The sequence below is a fragment of the Mustela putorius genome, unplaced genomic scaffold, assembly GCF_011764305.1.
Source record: "Mustela putorius furo isolate JIRA1106 unplaced genomic scaffold, ASM1176430v1.1 tig00003957_pilon_pilon_pilon, whole genome shotgun sequence".
NCBI lineage: Eukaryota > Metazoa > Chordata > Mammalia > Carnivora > Mustelidae > Mustela > Mustela putorius.
Window position 1 is genome coordinate 513,267 of NW_025422101.1, and position 19,741 is coordinate 533,007.

The window sequence follows — 19,741 nt, forward strand, 5'->3', positions numbered from 1 at the left end:
CCTAGAGCTAGCATATCAAAACTGTCTGTTAACTAGGAGACAGTTAGAATCGAGGCAGTCTGCCCAGGGTTCCATCCTTCGATCCCTGCTTTGCTGTCGTTCCTTATGAAACAACCAGGAGTGATCCAACAGATCTCAATTGTTGATCAGAAAAAATCCTTGTGGCTTGGAGCATATCCCAACTCCCCTCCTCGTAAACCTCCATGGCTTCGAGATGCTTCCCCCTTCAAGAAAGGGCCATAATGGACAGAAACTCCAACCTGAGCCTAGGTCTGAACCTCTCCCTGACTTCAGATGTACGAAGTCCCGATTCAGATGTGCAGAGAGTGCCTGCCGTGCCCTCGTCCCGAAAACTATGACTAACTTGTGTTCTCATTCTTCCGTCCTCACACTCCTTGCCCAAAGGGCATCCATTTTGGGAATTCCGGAGCCACAAAGCAGCACTCTGCCTGCCCTCCAGAAGAAAAACGTTGCCCTTGGGGCTACCCAGAAACGCTAAATGAGGATCAAGCTGCACGGCACTCGACTCTCCCCCCAATTATACAATATACCCTGAAAACTAATGCCTGGTCTGACGCAGCCTAGGCCTGAACCTCCCGACCAACACTCAGCGACCTGGCTCCACACTCAGCACGGTGAACCTGTCATGGACTTAAGTCGTCATCTCTTCCCAAGCTCGGTTTTCAGACTACACAACCTAGACCTTAACTCCAATCACGACCCAGCGGTGAAAGAGATGAAAAAAAAATCAGAACTACTACTTCCCCATGGCAAGAATAGATGTGGTTGGCATGGACCCCAACTGTTCAGTGTAGGAGCAACAGTGTGGACCATGATTCCCGCCCATGCTTGAGCGCCTAGAAAGCATAAACCCATATTGTGACCCTCAGCGTGAGTTCTGTCCTCAAGGAAGGCCTCTCAGTGGCTGGAACTAACCATAGTTCGGTTTGTCCATTCGCCCCTCCCCAGGGCTCTGCTTTGAAATCCCTCTTTTGGTGGGACGCCTGAGGTAACCAAACTGATAGGACTCCTCCCATCCCCATGATGGACCCAAAACAATTGGGTACGTGCCAAATCCACAGAGAGGAAGACTTGTCCGTGGCCCATGAGGCCTCCTCGACATTCCACGGCCATTGTTGACACAAAATCCAGAGACAAAAGCCTGAATAAATGCCTCACACTCACTCTTTCTTCATATCCCGAAGAGTTCTCCTCAGGGCCTGTAGATCGGGCCTGCCATACTTATGTCCCCAAACGTAAGCCGCGTTAGTGTTTTCAGTCTTTCTATCCCCACGCTCCTGGCCCACACACCCTCCAGGCTGGGGGCCCCTGGAGCCACACATCAGGTCTGTGCCTGCCCACTCCACTGGAATTCTGCCCATTCACTTGACCACACGCCTCCAAATTAGGAGAAACCTCCACAGTCCCTGAGGCCATCCCAATTGTGTAGGCCGCCCGGGACAAACAAGGGCGTCTGACAACAGCTGAGCATCTACCTCCACTCATACCGTAGTTGGATGTCACCAGGGTAGTAGATTGAACCTCACAGGTCCCTAGGCCGTAATCGGATCCATTGCTTTGGTTTCCAGGCATCTCTCCTCAGAGGCATGTTTTCAAATACCAGCATGCGGGGGTTTCCGGAGGCAAATCTTGTCTCGACATGGGAAAATAGCAGGCTGGAACTGTGTCAAAACTTCCGGTTAGGAGAAGCCTTCAGGGACCGGTGCCACCACCCCTTTCCAAGGTCTCCATGGACACAAACCCACATTAGGATTCATCCGCAGGAGAGTCCATTTCAACTCTGGCTTCTCGGTTGCTCCGCCAGAGCCAGCAGATAGAACCTGTCTTGTCGCTAGGAGACGATTGAGATGCGAGGCGGCTTGCCCAGGGCTCCGCCCTTAGAACCCTGCTCTGGCGTCGTTCCATATGGAACGTCCTGGACCCATCCAAAAGGTCTCAAATGTCCTGCAGAAGGAATCCTTGCGTTTTGGAGCATCTCACAACTCCCAACGTGGGAAAACCGTGATGGCTTTCTGAAGCCCCCCCACGCCCTTTCTGAAGGGGAAATCATGGACAGGAACTCCAACCTGAGCCAACGTCTGATCCTCGCCCTGAATTCAGATGCACGACATCTCGATGCAGCTCTGCAGAGTGTGCCGGCCTTGCCCTCGCCCTTAAACCTATGTGAAACTTCTGTTCTCCAATGTCCGTCCTCACACTCCTGGCCCCCAAGACCTCACGTTTGGCAATTCTGGACCCACAAGGCAGCACTCTGCCTGCCCTCCAGATAAAAAGCAAAATGTTGCCCTATGGAGCTTCCCAGACACCCGAAATGAGGATAGACCTACACGGCACCCTTCTGTACACAAATTATATCGACAAATCTGGGCACTAATACACTGTCTGACACAGCCTGAGCCCGGACTTCCTGACCAACACCCAGACAGCTGACCGCACACGGAGCACAACAGACCCGCCATGGCCGTAGCTCGTCATCTATTCCCAACCTAGCTTCTCAGGCTTCAGGACATAGACCTTAACTCCACACCCCGCCAAGGGGTGAATGTGATGCAGAAATCAGAACTCCTCCTTCCCTATGGCAAGAAACCTTGTGGTTGGCATGTTGTCCCACGTTCAGTGTAGGAGAAACCAGCGTTCACCATGAGGCCCCGCCCATGCTTGAGTACGAAGAGGGCACAAACACGCATTGTGACCCTCAGCGTGAGTCCTGTCCTCTAGTAAGTCCTCTCAGTGGCTGGACCATTAGACGTCATAATGGGCTTGCCATGCCCCTAGGCCCCAAGTTTTAACCAGCTTTCTGGTTGTGGAGTCGCCCCTCCCCAGGGCTCTGCCCTGGAAACTCTCTTTTGGTGGGACAACTGAGGTAAAAACAAAACAAAATGGACTCCTCCCAACTCAAAGAATAACCCTGAACTCTTGGGATCGGGCCAAATGCCCAGAGTGGAAGACTCGTCCATGGCCCATGAGGCCACCCGGACATTCCACGGCCATCAGTGACACAATATCCAGAGACAAAATCTTGAGCAAGCGTCTCACACTCGCCCCCTTGTTCATAACCTGAAGAGTTCTCCTCACGGTCTGTAGATCAGTCCTGCAATACCTACGACATGAAACCTAAGGCGGATTTGTGTTTTCAGACAAGTGTCCTCACAGCCCTGGCTCACAAAACCTACAGGCACAGGTTCTTGGAGCCAAACCTGAGGACTGTACCCGGGAATTATGCCATTCCATTGGCCACAAACCTAGAAATAGGATGATAAACCTCCAAAGAGCCTGGGGCCATCCCAATATTGTTGACTGCCCAGGAAAAACAAGGGCGGTCTGACACCAATGAGCATCTACCTGCACTTAGACCCGTGGACAGATGTCCCCAGAGGTAAATTGGAATGAGCAGGCCCCTAGATCCTAATCGGATCCATTGCTTTCTTGTCCAGGCATCTCTCCTCAGAGGCCTGGATTCCAATAGCAGCATATGGCTGTTTCTTGAGGCACCCATCAGAACAAATCTCGTCTCCACGTGGGAATCATGCACGTTGGAGCTGTGTCAAAGCCTCTGGTTAGGAGAACCCTTCAGGGACCCTGTGCCGCTGCCTCATTTCAAGTTCTCCATGGACACAAACCCACATTAGGACCCATCCACAAGAGAGCCCATTTCTACTCAACCCTCTCAGTTTCGCCCCCAGATCCAGCAGATCTAACCTGTCTTGTCACTAGGACACAAGAGGAATGAGAGTCGGGCTTCCCAGCCATCCATCCTTAGAACCCTACTCGGAATCGATCCGTATGGGAAGTCCTGGAGCCAACCAACAGGTCTCAATCGCCCTGCAGAAGAATCTTTAAGGTTTGGAGCATCTCACAACTCCCATCGTGGGAAAAATTCCATGGCCTCGTGATCCACCACCTCTTCATGAAGAGGGCCATAAGGGACAGAAACTCCAACCTGAGCGTTCGTCAGATCCTCACCTGATTTCAGATGCACGAGATCTCGTTTCAGCTCTGCAGAGCGTACCTGCCATGCCCTCGCCCAGAAACCTAAGGTTGCTTGTGTTCTCAGACTTCTGTCCTCAACTCTTGGCCCACAAGCCCTCCAGTTTTGGCAATTCCAGAACTACAATGCAGCCCTCTGCCTGCCGTCCAGAAGAAAAAACATTACCCTCTGGGGCTAACCAGAAGCCCCAAAGGAGGATCAACCTTTTCTCCACGTGACTGTACCCCAATTCTACAGGATGCCCTGGGCACTCATGCCCTTTCTGTCACAGCCTGAGCCTGGACCTCCCGACCCACACCCAGCCAGCTGGACTCACACTGAACACATCGGACCTGCCAAAGCCTTAGGTCGTCATCTCTTCCCAACTTCGGTTTTCAGGCTTCAGAACCTAGACGTTTTCTCCAATCACTGCCCAGGGTTGAACATGAGGCAGAAATCAGAAATCCTTCCCCATGGCAAGAAATCTTGTGGTTGGCGTGTTGCCCAACGTTCAGTGTAGTTGATAGCAGTGTGGCCCTTTGACCCCGCCATGCTTGAGGGCCGCGTTGGTCACAAAAATACGCATTGTGACCCTCAGCGTGAGCCCAGTCCCCAAGTAAGGTCTCTCAGTGGCTGGACCAAGAGACGGCATATTGGGCTTGCCATGCCCCTAGGCCCCAATTTTTAACCATAGTTCGTGTTGTCCATTCGCCCCTCCCCAGTGCTCTGCTTTAGAATGAGGTAACCAAACTGAAAGGACTCCTCCCATCCCACAGATTGACCCCCAAATTGGGATCGGGCCAAATCCACAGGGAGGAAGACTCATCCATGGCCCATGAGGCCTCCCCGACATTCCACGCCCATCGTTGACACAAAATCCAGAGACAAAAGCCTGAATAAGCGCCTCACACTCGCTCTTTCTTCCTATCCCAAAGAGTTCCCCTCACGGTCTGTAGATCGGGACTGCCATACCTACGTCCCCAAAACAAGCCGAGTGTGTGTTTTCAGACTTCTATCCCCACATTCCTGGCTTCCACACCCTCCAGCCTGGGGACCCTGGAGCCACACATCCGGTCTGTGCCTCTCTACTCCACGGGAATTCTGCCCCTTCCATTGACCACAATCATACAAATTCGGAGAAACCTCCAAAGTCCCCAAGGCCATCCCCATAGTATAGAACGCCCAGGACATACAAGGGCTGCCTGGAACCAGCTGAGCATCCATATCCACTCATACTGTAGATGGATGTCCCCAGAGAAGGAGTTTGAACGGGACAGGGCCCTAGGCCCTAATGGGGTCCATTGTTTTGGTTTCCTGCTATCTCTCATCAGAGGCCTGGTTTCCAATATCAGCATGTGGGGCTTTCCTGAGGCACCAATCAGATCAAATCTAGTCTCCACATGGGAAACTTGTCTTTTGGAGATGATGCAAAACCTCTGGTTAGGAGAAGAATTCAGGGTCCGTGTGCCACCGCACCGTGCCAAGGTCTCCATGCACACAAACCCACAATAGGTCCCATCCGCAGTAGAGTCCATTTCAAATCAGCCCCCTCCGTTGCTCCCCTAGAGCTAGCATATCAAAACTGTCTGTTAACTAGGAGACAGTTAGAATCGAGGCAGTCTGCCCAGGGTTCCAACCTTCGATCCCTGCTTTGCTGTCGTTCCTTATGAAACATCCTGGAGCGATCCAACAGATCTAAATTGTTGATCAGAAAAAATCCTTGTGGCTTGGAGCATATCCCAACTCCCCTCCTGCGTAAACCTCCATGGCTTCGAGATGCTTCCCCCTTCAAGAAAGGGCCATAATGGACAGAAACTCCAACCTGAGCCTAGGTCTGAACCTCTCCCTGACTTCAGATGTACGAAGTCTCGATTCAGATGTGCAGAGAGTGCCTGCCGTGCCCTCGTCCCGAAAACTATGACTAACTTGTGTTCTCATTCTTCCGTCCTCACACTCCTTGCCCAAAGGGCATCCATTTTGGGAATTCCGGAGCCACAAAGCAGCACTCTGCCTGCCCTCCAGAAGAAAAACGTTGCCCTTGGGGCTACCCAGAAACGCTAAATGAGGATCAAGCTGCACGGCACTCGACTCTCCCCCAATTATACAATATACCCTGAAAACTAATGCCTGGTCTGACGCAGCCTAGGCCTGAACCTCCCGACCAACACTCAGCGACCTGGCTCCACACTCAGCACGGTGAACCTGTCATGGACTTAAGTCGTCATCTCTTCCCAAGCTCGGTTTTCAGACTACACAACCTAGACCTTAACTCCAATCACGACCCAGCGGTGAAAGAGATGAAAAAAAAAATCAGAACTACTACTTCCCCATGGCAAGAATAGATGTGGTTGGCATGGACCCCAACTGTTCAGTGTAGGAGCAACAGTGTGGACCATGATTCCCGCCCATGCTTGAGCGCCTAGAAAGCATAAACCCATATTGTGACCCTCAGCGTGAGTTCTGTCCTCAAGGAAGGCCTCTCAGTGGCTGGAACTAACCATAGTTCGGTTTGTCCATTCGCCCCTCCCCAGGGCTCTGCTTTGAAATCCCTCTTTTGGTGGGACGCCTGAGGTAACCAAACTGATAGGACTCCTCCCATCCCCATGATGGACCCAAAACAATTGGGTACGTGCCAAATCCACAGAGAGGAAGACTTGTCCGTGGCCCATGAGGCCTCCTCGACATTCCACGGCCATTGTTGACACAAAATCCAGAGACAAAAGCCTGAATAAATGCCTCACACTCACTCTTTCTTCATATCCCGAAGAGTTCTCCTCAGGGCCTGTAGATCGGGCCTGCCATACTTATGTCCCCAAACGTAAGCCGCGTTAGTGTTTTCAGTCTTCTATCCCCACGCTCCTGGCCCACACACCCTCCAGGCTGGGGCCCCTGGAGCCACACATCAGGTCTGTGCCTGCCCACTCCACTGGAATTCTGCCCATTCACTTGACCACACGCCTCCAAATTAGGAGAAACCTCCACAGTCCCTGAGGCCATCCCAATTGTGTAGGCCGCCCGGGACAAACAAGGGCGTCTGACAACAGCTGAGCATCTACCTCCACTCATACCGTAGTTGGATGTCACCAGGGTAGTAGATTGAACCTCACAGGTCCCTAGGCCGTAATCGGATCCATTGCTTTGGTTTCCAGGCATCTCTCCTCAGAGGCATGTTTTCAAATACCAGCATGCGGGGGTTTCCGGAGGCAAATCTTGTCTCGACATGGGAAAATAGCAGGCTGGAACTGTGTCAAAACTTCCGGTTAGGAGAAGCCTTCAGGGACCGGTGCCACCACCCCTTTCCAAGGTCTCCATGGACACAAACCCACATTAGGATTCATCCGCAGGAGAGTCCATTTCAACTCTGGCTTCTCGGTTGCTCCGCCAGAGCCAGCAGATAGAACCTGTCTTGTCGCTAGGAGACGATTGAGATGCGAGGCGGCTTGCCCAGGGCTCCGCCCTTAGAACCCTGCTCTGGCGTCGTTCCATATGGAACGTCCTGGACCCATCCAAAAGGTCTCAAATGTCCTGCAGAAGGAATCCTTGCGTTTTGGAGCATCTCACAACTCCCAACGTGGGAAAACCGTGATGGCTTTCTGAAGCCCCCCACGCCCTTTCTGAAGGGGAAATCATGGACAGGAACTCCAACCTGAGCCAACGTCTGATCCTCGCCCTGAATTCAGATGCACGACATCTCGATGCAGCTCTGCAGAGTGTGCCGGCCTTGCCCTCGCCCTTAAACCTATGTGAAACTTCTGTTCTCCAATGTCCGTCCTCACACTCCTGGCCCCCAAGACCTCACGTTTGGCAATTCTGGACCCACAAGGCAGCACTCTGCCTGCCCTCCAGATAAAAAGCAAAATGTTGCCCTATGGAGCTTCCCAGACACCCGAAATGAGGATAGACCTACACGGCACCCTTCTGTACACAAATTATATCGACAAATCTGGGCACTAATACACTGTCTGACACAGCCTGAGCCCGGACTTCCTGACCAACACCCAGACAGCTGACCGCACACGGAGCACAACAGACCCGCCATGGCCGTAGCTCGTCATCTATTCCCAACCTAGCTTCTCAGGCTTCAGGACATAGACCTTAACTCCACACCCCGCCAAGGGGTGAATGTGATGCAGAAATCAGAACTCCTCCTTCCCTATGGCAAGAAACCTTGTGGTTGGCATGTTGTCCCACGTTCAGTGTAGGAGAAACCAGCGTTCACCATGAGGCCCCGCCCATGCTTGAGTACGAAGAGGGCACACAAACACGCATTGTGACCCTCAGCGTGAGTCCTGTCCTCTAGTAAGTCCTCTCAGTGGCTGGACCATTAGACGTCATAATGGGCTTGCCATGCCCCTAGGCCCCAGTTTTTAACCAGCTTTCTGGTTGTCCAGTCGCCCCTCCCCAGGGCTCCGCTCTGGAAACTCTCTTTTGGTGGGACACCTGAGGTGAAAACAAAACAAAACGGACTCCTCCCATCTCAAAGAATAACCCCGAACTCTTGGGATCGGGCCAAATGCCCAGAGAGGAAGACTCGTCCATGGCCCATGAGGCCACCCGGACATTCCACGGCCATCAGTGACACAATATCCAGAGACAAAATCTTGAGCAAGCGTCTCACACTCGCCCCCTTGTTCATATCCTGAAGAGTTCTCCTCACGGTCTGTAGATCAGTCCTGCAATACCTACGACCTGAAACGTAAGGCGGCTTTTGTGTTTTCAGACAAGTGTCCCACACCGCCATGGCCCACAAAACTTACAGGCACAGGTTCTTGGAGCCAAACCTGAGGACTGTACCTGGGGATTTCTGCCCATTCCATTGGCCACAAACCTAGAAACAGGATGATAAACCTCCAAAGAGCCCGGGGCCATCCCAATAGTGTTGACTGCCCAGGAAAAACAAGGGCGGTCTGACACCAGCTGAGCATCTACCTGCACTTAGACCCGTGGACAGATGTCCCCAGAGGTAAATTGGAATGAGCAGGCCCCTAGATCCTAATCGGATCCATTGCTTTCTTGTCCAGGCATCTCTCCTCAGAGGCCTGGATTCCAATAGCAGCATATGGCTGTTTCTTGAGGCACCCATCAGAACAAAATCTCGTCTCCACGTGGGAATCATGCACGTTGGAGCTGTGTCAAAGCCTCTGGTTAGGAGAACCCTTCAGGGACCCTGTGCCACTGCCTCATTCCAAGTTCTCCATGGACACAAACCCACATTAGGACCCATCCACAAGAGAGTCCATTTCTACTCAACCCTCTCAGTTTCTCCCCCAGATCCAGCAGATCTAACCTGTCTTGTCACTAGGACACAAGAGGAATGAGAGTCGGGCTTCCCAGCCATCCATCCTTAGAACCCTACTCGGAATCGATCCGTATGGGAAGTCCTGGAGCCAACCAACAGGTCTCAATCGCCCTGCAGAAGAATCTTTAAGGTTTGGAGCATCTCACAACTCCCATCGTGGGAAAAATTCCATGGCCTCGTGATCCACCACCTCTTCATGAAGAGGGCCATAAGGGACAGAAACTCCAACCTGAGCGTTCGTCAGATCCTCACCTGATTTCAGATGCACGAGATCTCGTTTCAGCTCTGCAGAGCGTACCTGCCATGCCCTCGCCCAGAAACCTAAGGTTGCTTGTGTTCTCAGACTTCTGTCCTCAACTCTTGGCCCACAAGCCCTCCAGTTTGGCAATTCCAGAACTACAATGCAGCCCTCTGCCTGCCGTCCAGAAGAAAAAACATTACCCTCTGGGGCTAACCAGAAGCCCCAAAGGAGGATCAACCTTTTCTCCACGTGACTGTACCCCAATTCTACAGGATGCCCTGGGCACTCATGCCCTTTCTGTCACAGCCTGAGCCTGGACCTCCCGACCCACACCCAGCCAGCTGGACTCACACTGAACACATCGGACCTGCCAAAGCCTTAGGTCGTCATCTCTTCCCAACTTCGGTTTTCAGGCTTCAGAACCTAGACGTTTTCTCCAATCACTGCCCAGGGTTGAACATGAGGCAGAAATCAGAAATCCTTCCCCATGGCAAGAAATCTTGTGGTTGGCGTGTTGCCCAACGTTCAGTGTAGTTGATAGCAGTGTGGCCCTTTGACCCCGCCATGCTTGAGGGCCGCGTTGGTCACAAATACGCATTGTGACCCTCAGCGTGAGCCCAGTCCCCAAGTAAGGTCTCTCAGTGGCTGGACCAAGAGACGGCATATTGGGCTTGCCATGCCCCTAGGCCCCAATTTTTAACCATAGTTCGTGTTGTCCATTCGCCCCTCCCCAGTGCTCTGCTTTAGAATGAGGTAACCAAACTGAAAGGACTCCTCCCATCCCACAGATTGACCCCCAAATTGGGATCGGGCCAAATCCACAGGGAGGAAGACTCATCCATGGCCCATGAGAGGCCTCCCCGACATTCCACGCCCATCGTTGACACAAAATCCAGAGACAAAAGCCTGAATAAGCGCCTCACACTCGCTCTTTCTTCCTATCCCAAAGAGTTCCCCTCACGGTCTGTAGATCGGGACTGCCATACCTACGTCCCCAAAACAAGCCGAGTGTGTGTTTTCAGACTTCTATCCCCACATTCCTGGCTTCCACACCCTCCAGCCTGGGGACCCTGGAGCCACACATCCGGTCTGTGCCTCTCAACTCCACGGGAATTCTGCCCCTTCCATTGACCACAATCATACAAACTCGGAGAAACCTCCAAAGTCCCCAAGGCCATCCCCATAGTATAGAACGCCCAGGACAAACAAGGGCTGCCTGGAACCAGCTGAGCATCCATATCCACTCATACTGTAGATGGATGTCCCCAGAGAAGGAGATTGAACGGGACAGGGCCCTAGGCCCTAATGGGGTCCATTGTTTTGGTTTCCTGCTATCTCTCATCAGAGGCCTGGTTTCCAATATCAGCATGTGGGGCTTTCCTGAGGCACCAATCAGATCAAATCTAGTCTCCACATGGGAAACTTGTCTTTTGGAGATGATGCAAAACCTCTGGTTAGGAGAAGAATTCAGGGTCCGTGTGCCACTGCCCTGTGCCAAGGTCTCCATGCACACAAACCCACAATAGGACCCATCCGCGGGAGAGTCCATTTCAACTCAGGCCCCTCCGTTGCTCCCCTAGAGCTAGCATATCAAAACTGTCTGTTAACTAGGAGACAGTTAGAATCGAGGCAGTCTGCCCAGGGTTCCATCCTTCGATCCCTGCTTTGCTGTCGTTCCTTATGAAACAACCAGGAGTGATCCAACAGATCTCAATTGTTGATCAGAAAAAATCCTTGTGGCTTGGAGCATATCCCAACTCCCCTCCTCGTAAACCTCCATGGCTTCGAGATGCTTCCCCCTTCAAGAAAGGGCCATAATGGACAGAAACTCCAACCTGAGCCTAGGTCTGAACCTCTCCCTGACTTCAGATGTACGAAGTCCCGATTCAGATGTGCAGAGAGTGCCTGCCGTGCCCTCGTCCCGAAAACTATGACTAACTTGTGTTCTCATTCTTCCGTCCTCACACTCCTTGCCCAAAGGGCATCCATTTTGGGAATTCCGGAGCCACAAAGCAGCACTCTGCCTGCCCTCCAGAAGAAAAACGTTGCCCTTGGGGCTACCCAGAAACGCTAAATGAGGATCAAGCTGCACGGCACTCGACTCTCCCCCAATTATACAATATACCCTGAAAACTAATGCCTGGTCTGACGCAGCCTAGGCCTGAACCTCCCGACCAACACTCAGCGACCTGGCTCCACACTCAGCACGGTGAACCTGTCATGGACTTAAGTCGTCATCTCTTCCCAAGCTCGGTTTTCAGACTACACAACCTAGACCTTAACTCCAATCACGACCCAGCGGTGAAAGAGATGAAAAAAAAAATCAGAACTACTACTTCCCCATGGCAAGAATAGATGTGGTTGGCATGGACCCCAACTGTTCAGTGTAGGAGCAACAGTGTGGACCATGATTCCCGCCCATGCTTGAGCGCCTAGAAAGCATAAACCCATATTGTGACCCTCAGCGTGAGTTCTGTCCTCAAGGAAGGCCTCTCAGTGGCTGGAACTAACCATAGTTCGGTTTGTCCATTCGCCCCTCCCCAGGGCTCTGCTTTTGAAATCCCTCTTTTGGTGGGACGCCTGAGGTAACCAAACTGATAGGACTCCTCCCATCCCCATGATGGACCCAAAACAATTGGGTACGTGCCAAATCCACAGAGAGGAAGACTTGTCCGTGGCCCATGAGGCCTCCTCGACATTCCACGGCCATTGTTGACACAAAATCCAGAGACAAAAGCCTGAATAAATGCCTCACACTCACTCTTTCTTCATATCCCGAAGAGTTCTCCTCAGGGCCTGTAGATCGGGCCTGCCATACTTATGTCCCCAAACGTAAGCCGCGTTAGTGTTTTTCAGTCTTCTATCCCCACGCTCCTGGCCCACACACCCTCCAGGCTGGGGCCCCTGGAGCCACACATCAGGTCTGTGCCTGCCCACTCCACTGGAATTCTGCCCATTCACTTGACCACACGCCTCCAAATTAGGAGAAACCTCCACAGTCCCTGAGGCCATCCCAATTGTGTAGGCCGCCCGGGACAAACAAGGGCGTCTGACAACAGCTGAGCATCTACCTCCACTCATACCGTAGTTGGATGTCACCAGGGTAGTAGATTGAACCTCACAGGTCCCTAGGCCGTAATCGGATCCATTGCTTTGGTTTCCAGGCATCTCTCCTCAGAGGCATGTTTTCAAATACCAGCATGCGGGGGTTTCCGGAGGCAAATCTTGTCTCGACATGGGAAAATAGCAGGCTGGAACTGTGTCAAAACTTCCGGTTAGGAGAAGCCTTCAGGGACCGGTGCCACCACCCCTTTCCAAGGTCTCCATGGACACAAACCCACATTAGGATTCATCCGCAGGAGAGTCCATTTCAACTCTGGCTTCTCGGTTGCTCCGCCAGAGCCAGCAGATAGAACCTGTCTTGTCGCTAGGAGACGATTGAGATGCGAGGCGGCTTGCCCAGGGCTCCGCCCTTAGAACCCTGCTCTGGCGTCGTTCCATATGGAACGTCCTGGACCCATCCAAAAGGTCTCAAATGTCCTGCAGAAGGAATCCTTGCGTTTTGGAGCATCTCACAACTCCCAACGTGGGAAAACCGTGATGGCTTTCTGAAGCCCCCACGCCCTTTCTGAAGGGGAAATCATGGACAGGAACTCCAACCTGAGCCAACGTCTGATCCTCGCCCTGAATTCAGATGCACGACATCTCGATGCAGCTCTGCAGAGTGTGCCGGCCTTGCCCTCGCCCTTAAACCTATGTGAAACTTCTGTTCTCCAATGTCCGTCCTCACACTCCTGGCCCCCAAGACCTCACGTTTGGCAATTCTGGACCCACAAGGCAGCACTCTGCCTGCCCTCCAGATAAAAAGCAAAATGTTGCCCTATGGAGCTTCCCAGACACCCGAAATGAGGATAGACCTACACGGCACCCTTCTGTACACAAATTATATCGACAAATCTGGGCACTAATACACTGTCTGACACAGCCTGAGCCCGGACTTCCTGACCAACACCCAGACAGCTGACCGCACACGGAGCACAACAGACCCGCCATGGCCTTAGCTCGTCATCTATTCCCAACCTAGCTTCTCAGGCTTCAGGACATAGACCTTAACTCCACACCCCGCCAAGGGGTGAATGTGATGCAGAAATCAGAACTCCTCCTTCCCTATGGCAAGAAACCTTGTGGTTGGCATGTTGTCCCACGTTCAGTGTAGGAGAAACCAGCGTTCACCATGAGGCCCCGCCCATGCTTGAGTACGAAGAGGGCACAAACACGCATTGTGACCCTCAGCGTGAGTCCTGTCCTCTAGTAAGTCCTCTCAGTGGCTGGACCATTAGACGTCATAATGGGCTTGCCATGCCCCTAGGCCCCAAGTTTTAACCAGCTTTCTGGTTGTCCAGTCGCCCCTCCCCAGGGCTCCGCTCTGGAAACTCTCTTTTGGTGGGACACCTGAGGTAAAAAACAAAACAAAAACGGACTCCTCCCATCTCAAAGAATAACCCCGAACTCTTGGGATCGGGCCAAATGCCCAGAGAGGAAGACTCGTCCATGGCCCATGAGGCCACCCGGACATTCCACGGCCATCAGTGACACAATATCCAGAGACAAAATCTTGAGCAAGCGTCTCACACTCGCCCCCTTGTTCATATCCTGAAGAGTTCTCCTCACGGTCTGTAGATCAGTCCTGCAATACCTACGACCTGAAACGTAAGGCGGGATTTGTGTTTTCAGACAAGTGTCCCCACCGCCATGGCCCACAAAAACTTACAGGCACAGGTTCTTGGAGCCAAACCTGAGGACTGTACCTGGGATTTCTGCCCATTCCATTGGCCACAAACCTAGAAACAGGATGATAAACCTCCAAAGAGCCCGGGGCCATCCCAATAGTGTTGACTGCCCAGGAAAAACAAGGGCGGTCTGACACCAGCTGAGCATCTACCTGCACTTAGACCCGTGGACAGATGTCCCCAGAGGTAAATTGGAATGAGCAGGCCCCTAGATCCTAATCGGATCCATTGCTTTGTTGTCCAGGCATCTCTCCTCAGAGGGCCTGGATTCCAATAGCAGCATATGGCTGTTTCTTGAGGCACCCATCAGAACAAATCTCGTCTCCACGTGGGAATCATGCACGTTGGAGCTGTGTCAAAGCCTCTGGTTAGGAGAACCCTTCAGGGACCCTGTGCCGCTGCCTCATTCCAAGTTCTCCATGGACACAAACCCACATTAGGACCCATCCACAAGAGAGTCCATTTCAACTCAACCCTCTCAGTTTCTCCCCCAGATCCAGCAGATCTAACCTGTCTTGTCACTAGGACACAAGAGGAATGAGAGTCGGGCTTCCCAGCCATCCATCCTTAGAACCCTACTCGGAATCGATCCGTATGGGAAGTCCTGGAGCCAACCAACAGGTCTCAATCGCCCTGCAGAAGAATCTTTAAGGTTTGGAGCATCTCACAACTCCCATCGTGGGAAAAATTCCATGGCCTCGTGATCCACCACCTCTTCATGAAGAGGGCCATAAGGGACAGAAACTCCAACCTGAGCGTTCGTCAGATCCTCACCTGATTTCAGATGCACGAGATCTCGTTTCAGCTCTGCAGAGCGTACCTGCCATGCCCTCGCCCAGAAACCTAAGGTTGCTTGTGTTCTCAGACTTCTGTCCTCAACTCTTGGCCCACAAGCCCTCCAGTTTGGCAATTCCAGAACTACAATGCAGCCCTCTGCCTGCCGTCCAGAAGAAAAAACATTACCCTCTGGGGCTAACCAGAAGCCCCAAAGGAGGATCAACCTTTTCTCCACGTGACTGTACCCCAATTCTACAGGATGCCCTGGGCACTCATGCCCTTTCTGTCACAGCCTGAGCCTGGACCTCCCGACCCACACCCAGCCAGCTGGACTCACACTGAACACATCGGACCTGCCAAAGCCTTAGGTCGTCATCTCTTCCCAACTTCGGTTTTCAGGCTTCAGAACCTAGACGTTTTCTCCAATCACTGCCCAGGGTTGAACATGAGGCAGAAATCAGAAATCCTTCCCCATGGCAAGAAATCTCTTGTGGTTGGCGTGTTGCCCAACGTTCAGTGTAGTTGATAGCAGTGTGGCCCTTTGACCCCGCCATGCTTGAGGGCCGCGTTGGTCACAAATACGCATTGTGACCCTCAGCGTGAGCCCAGTCCCCAAGTAAGGTCTCTCAGTGGCTGGACCAAGAGACGGCATATTGGGCTTGCCATGCCCCTAGGCCCCAATTTTTAACCATAGTTCGTGTTGTCCATTCGCCCCTCCCCAGTGCTCTGCTTTAGAATGAGGTAACCAAACTGAAAGGACTCCTCCCATCCCACAGATTGACCCCCAAATTGGGATCGGGCCAAATCCACAGGGAGGAAGACTCATCCATGGCCCATGAGGCCTCCCCGACATTCCACGCCCATCGTTGACACAAAATCCAGAGACAAAAGCCTGAATAAGCGCCTCACACTCGCTCTTTCTTCCTATCCCAAAGAGTTCCCCTCACGGTCTGTAGATCGGGACTGCCATACCTACGTCCCCAAAACAAGCCGAGTGTGTGTTTTCAGACTTCTATCCCCACATTCCTGGCTTCCACACCCTCCAGCCTGGGGACCCTGGAGCCACACATCCGGTCTGTGCCTCTCAACTCCACGGGAATTCTGCCCCTTCCATTGACCACAATCATACAAACTCGGAGAAACCTCCAAAGTCCCCAAGGCCATCCCCATAGTATAGAACGCCCAGGACAAACAAGGGCTGCCTGGAACCAGCTGAGCATCCATATCCACTCATACTGTAGATGGATGTCCCCAGAGAAGGAGGTTGAACGGGACAGGGCCCTAGGCCCTAATGGGGTCCATTGTTTTGGTTTCCTGCTATCTCTCATCAGAGGCCTGGTTTCCAATATCAGCATGTGGGGCTTTCCTGAGGCACCAATCAGATCAAATCTAGTCTCCACATGGGAAACTTGTCTTTTGGAGATGATGCAAAACCTCTGGTTAGGAGAAGAATTCAGGGTCCGTGTGCCACTGCCCTGTGCCAAGGTCTCCATGCACACAAACCCACAATAGGACCCATCCGCGGGAGAGTCCATTTCAACTCAGGCCCCTCCGTTGCTCCCCTAGAGCTAGCATATCAAAACTGTCTGTTAACTAGGAGACAGTTAGAATCGAGGCAGTCTGCCCAGGGTTCCATCCTTCGATCCCTGCTTTGCTGTCGTTCCTTATGAAACAACCAGGAGTGATCCAACAGATCTCAATTGTTGATCAGAAAAAATCCTTGTGGCTTGGAGCATATCCCAACTCCCCTCCTCGTAAACCTCCATGGCTTCGAGATGCTTCCCCCTTCAAGAAAGGGCCATAATGGACAGAAACTCCAACCTGAGCCTAGGTCTGAACCTCTCCCTGACTTCAGATGTACGAAGTCCCGATTCAGATGTGCAGAGAGTGCCTGCCGTGCCCTCGTCCCGAAAACTATGACTAACTTGTGTTCTCATTCTTCCGTCCTCACACTCCTTGCCCAAAGGGCATCCATTTTGGGAATTCCGGAGCCACAAAGCAGCACTCTGCCTGCCCTCCAGAAGAAAAACGTTGCCCTTGGGGCTACCCAGAAACGCTAAATGAGGATCAAGCTGCACGGCACTCGACTCTCCCCCAATTATACAATATACCCTGAAAACTAATGCCTGGTCTGACGCAGCCTAGGCCTGAACCTCCCGACCAACACTCAGCGACCTGGCTCCACACTCAGCACGGTGAACCTGTCATGGACTTAAGTCGTCATCTCTTCCCAAGCTCGGTTTTCAGACTACACAACCTAGACCTTAACTCCAATCACGACCCAGCGGTGAAAGAGATGAAAAAAAATCAGAACTACTACTTCCCCATGGCAAGAATAGATGTGGTTGGCATGGACCCCAACGTTCAGTGTAGGAGCAACAGTGTGGACCATGATTCCCGCCCATGCTTGAGCGCCTAGAAAGCATAAACCCATATTGTGACCCTCAGCGTGAGTTCTGTCCTCAAGGAAGGCCTCTCAGTGGGGCTGGAACTAACCATAGTTCGGTTTGTCCATTCGCCCCTCCCCAGGGCTCTGCTTTGAAAATCCCTCTTTTGGTGGGGACGCCTGAGGTAACCAAACTGATAGGACTCCTCCCATCCCCAAGATGGACCCAAAACAATTGGGTACGTGCCAAATCCACAGAGAGGAAGACTTGTCCGTGGCCCATGAGGCCTCCTCGACATTCCACGGCCATTGTTGACACAAAATCCAGAGACAAAAGCCTGAATAAATGCCTCACACTCACTCTTTCTTCATATCCCGAAGAGTTCTCCTCAGGGCCTGTAGATCGGGCCTGCCATACTTATGTCCCCAAACGTAAGCCGCGTTAGTGTTTTCAGTCTTCTATCCCCACGCTCCTGGCCCACACACCCTCCAGGCTGGGGCCCCTGGAGCCACACATCAGGTCTGTGCCTGCCCACTCCACTGGAATTCTGCCCATTCACTTGACCCACACGCCTCCAAATTAGGAGAAACCTCCACAGTCCCTGAGGCCATCCCAATTGTGTAGGCCGCCCGGGACAAACAAGGGCGTCTGACAACAGCTGAGCATCTACCTCCACTCATACCGTAGTTGGATGTCACCAGGGTAGTAGATTGAACCTCACAGGTCCCTAGGCCGTAATCGGATCCATTGCTTTGGTTTCCAGGCATCTCTCCTCAGAGGCATGTTTTCAAATACCAGCATGCGGGGGGGTTTCCGGAGGCAAATCTTGTCTCGACATGGGAAAATAGCAGGCTGGAACTGTGTCAAAACTTCCGGTTAGGAGAAGCCTTCAGGGACCGGTGCCACCACCCCTTTCCAAGGTCTCCATGGACACAAACCCACATTAGGATTCATCCGCAGGAGAGTCCATTTCAACTCTGGCTTCTCGGTTGCTCCGCCAGAGCCAGCAGATAGAACCTGTCTTGTCGCTAGGAGACGATTGAGATGCGAGGCGGCTTGCCCAGGGCTCCACCCTTAGAACCCTGCTCTGGCGTCGTTCCATATGGAACGTCCTGGACCCATCCAAAAGGTCTCAAATGTCCTGCAGAAGGAATCCTTGCGTTTTGGAGCATCTCACAACTCCCAACGTGGGAAAACCGTGATGGCTTTCTGAAGCCCCCCACGCCCTTTCTGAAGGGGAAATCATGGACAGGAACTCCAACCTGAGCCAACGTCTGATCCTCGCCCTGAATTCAGATGCACGACATCTCGATGCAGCTCTGCAGAGTGTGCCGGCCTTGCCCTCGCCCTTAAACCTATGTGAAACTTCTGTTCTCCAATGTCCGTCCTCACACTCCTGGCCCCCAAGACCTCACGTTTGGCAATTCTGGACCCACAAGGCAGCACTCTGCCTGCCCTCCAGATAAAAAGCAAAATGTTGCCCTATGGAGCTTCCCAGACACCCGAAATGAGGATAGACCTACACGGCACCCTTCTGTACACAAATTATATCGACAAATCTGGGCACTAATACACTGTCTGACACAGCCTGAGCCCGGACTTCCTGACCAACACCCAGACAGCTGACCGCACACGGAGCACAACAGACCCGCCATGGCCGTAGCTCGTCATCTATTCCCAACCTAGCTTCTCAGGCTTCAGGACATAGACCTTAACTCCACACCCCGCCAAGGGGTGAATGTGATGCAGAAATCAGAACTCCTCCTTCCCTATGGCAAGAAACCTTGTGGTTGGCATGTTGTCCCACGTTCAGTGTAGGAGAAACCAGCGTTCACCATGAGGCCCCGCCCATGCTTGAGTACGAAGAGGGCACAAACACGCATTGTGACCCTCAGCGTGAGTCCTGTCCTCTAGTAAGTCCTCTCAGTGGCTGGACCATTAGACGTCATAATGGGCTTGCCATGCCCCTAGGCCCCAAGTTTTAACCAGCTTTCTGGTTGTGGAGTCGCCCCTCCCCAGGGCTCTGCCCTGGAAACTCTCTTTTGGTGGGACAACTGAGGTAAAAACAAAACAAAATGGACTCCTCCCATCTCAAAGAATAACCCTGAACTCTTGGGATCGGGCCAAATGCCCAGAGAGGAAGACTCGTCCATGGCCCATGAGGCCACCCGGACATTCCACGGCCATCAGTGACACAATATCCAGAGACAAAATCTTGAGCAAGCGTCTCACACTCGCCCCCTTGTTCATAACCTGAAG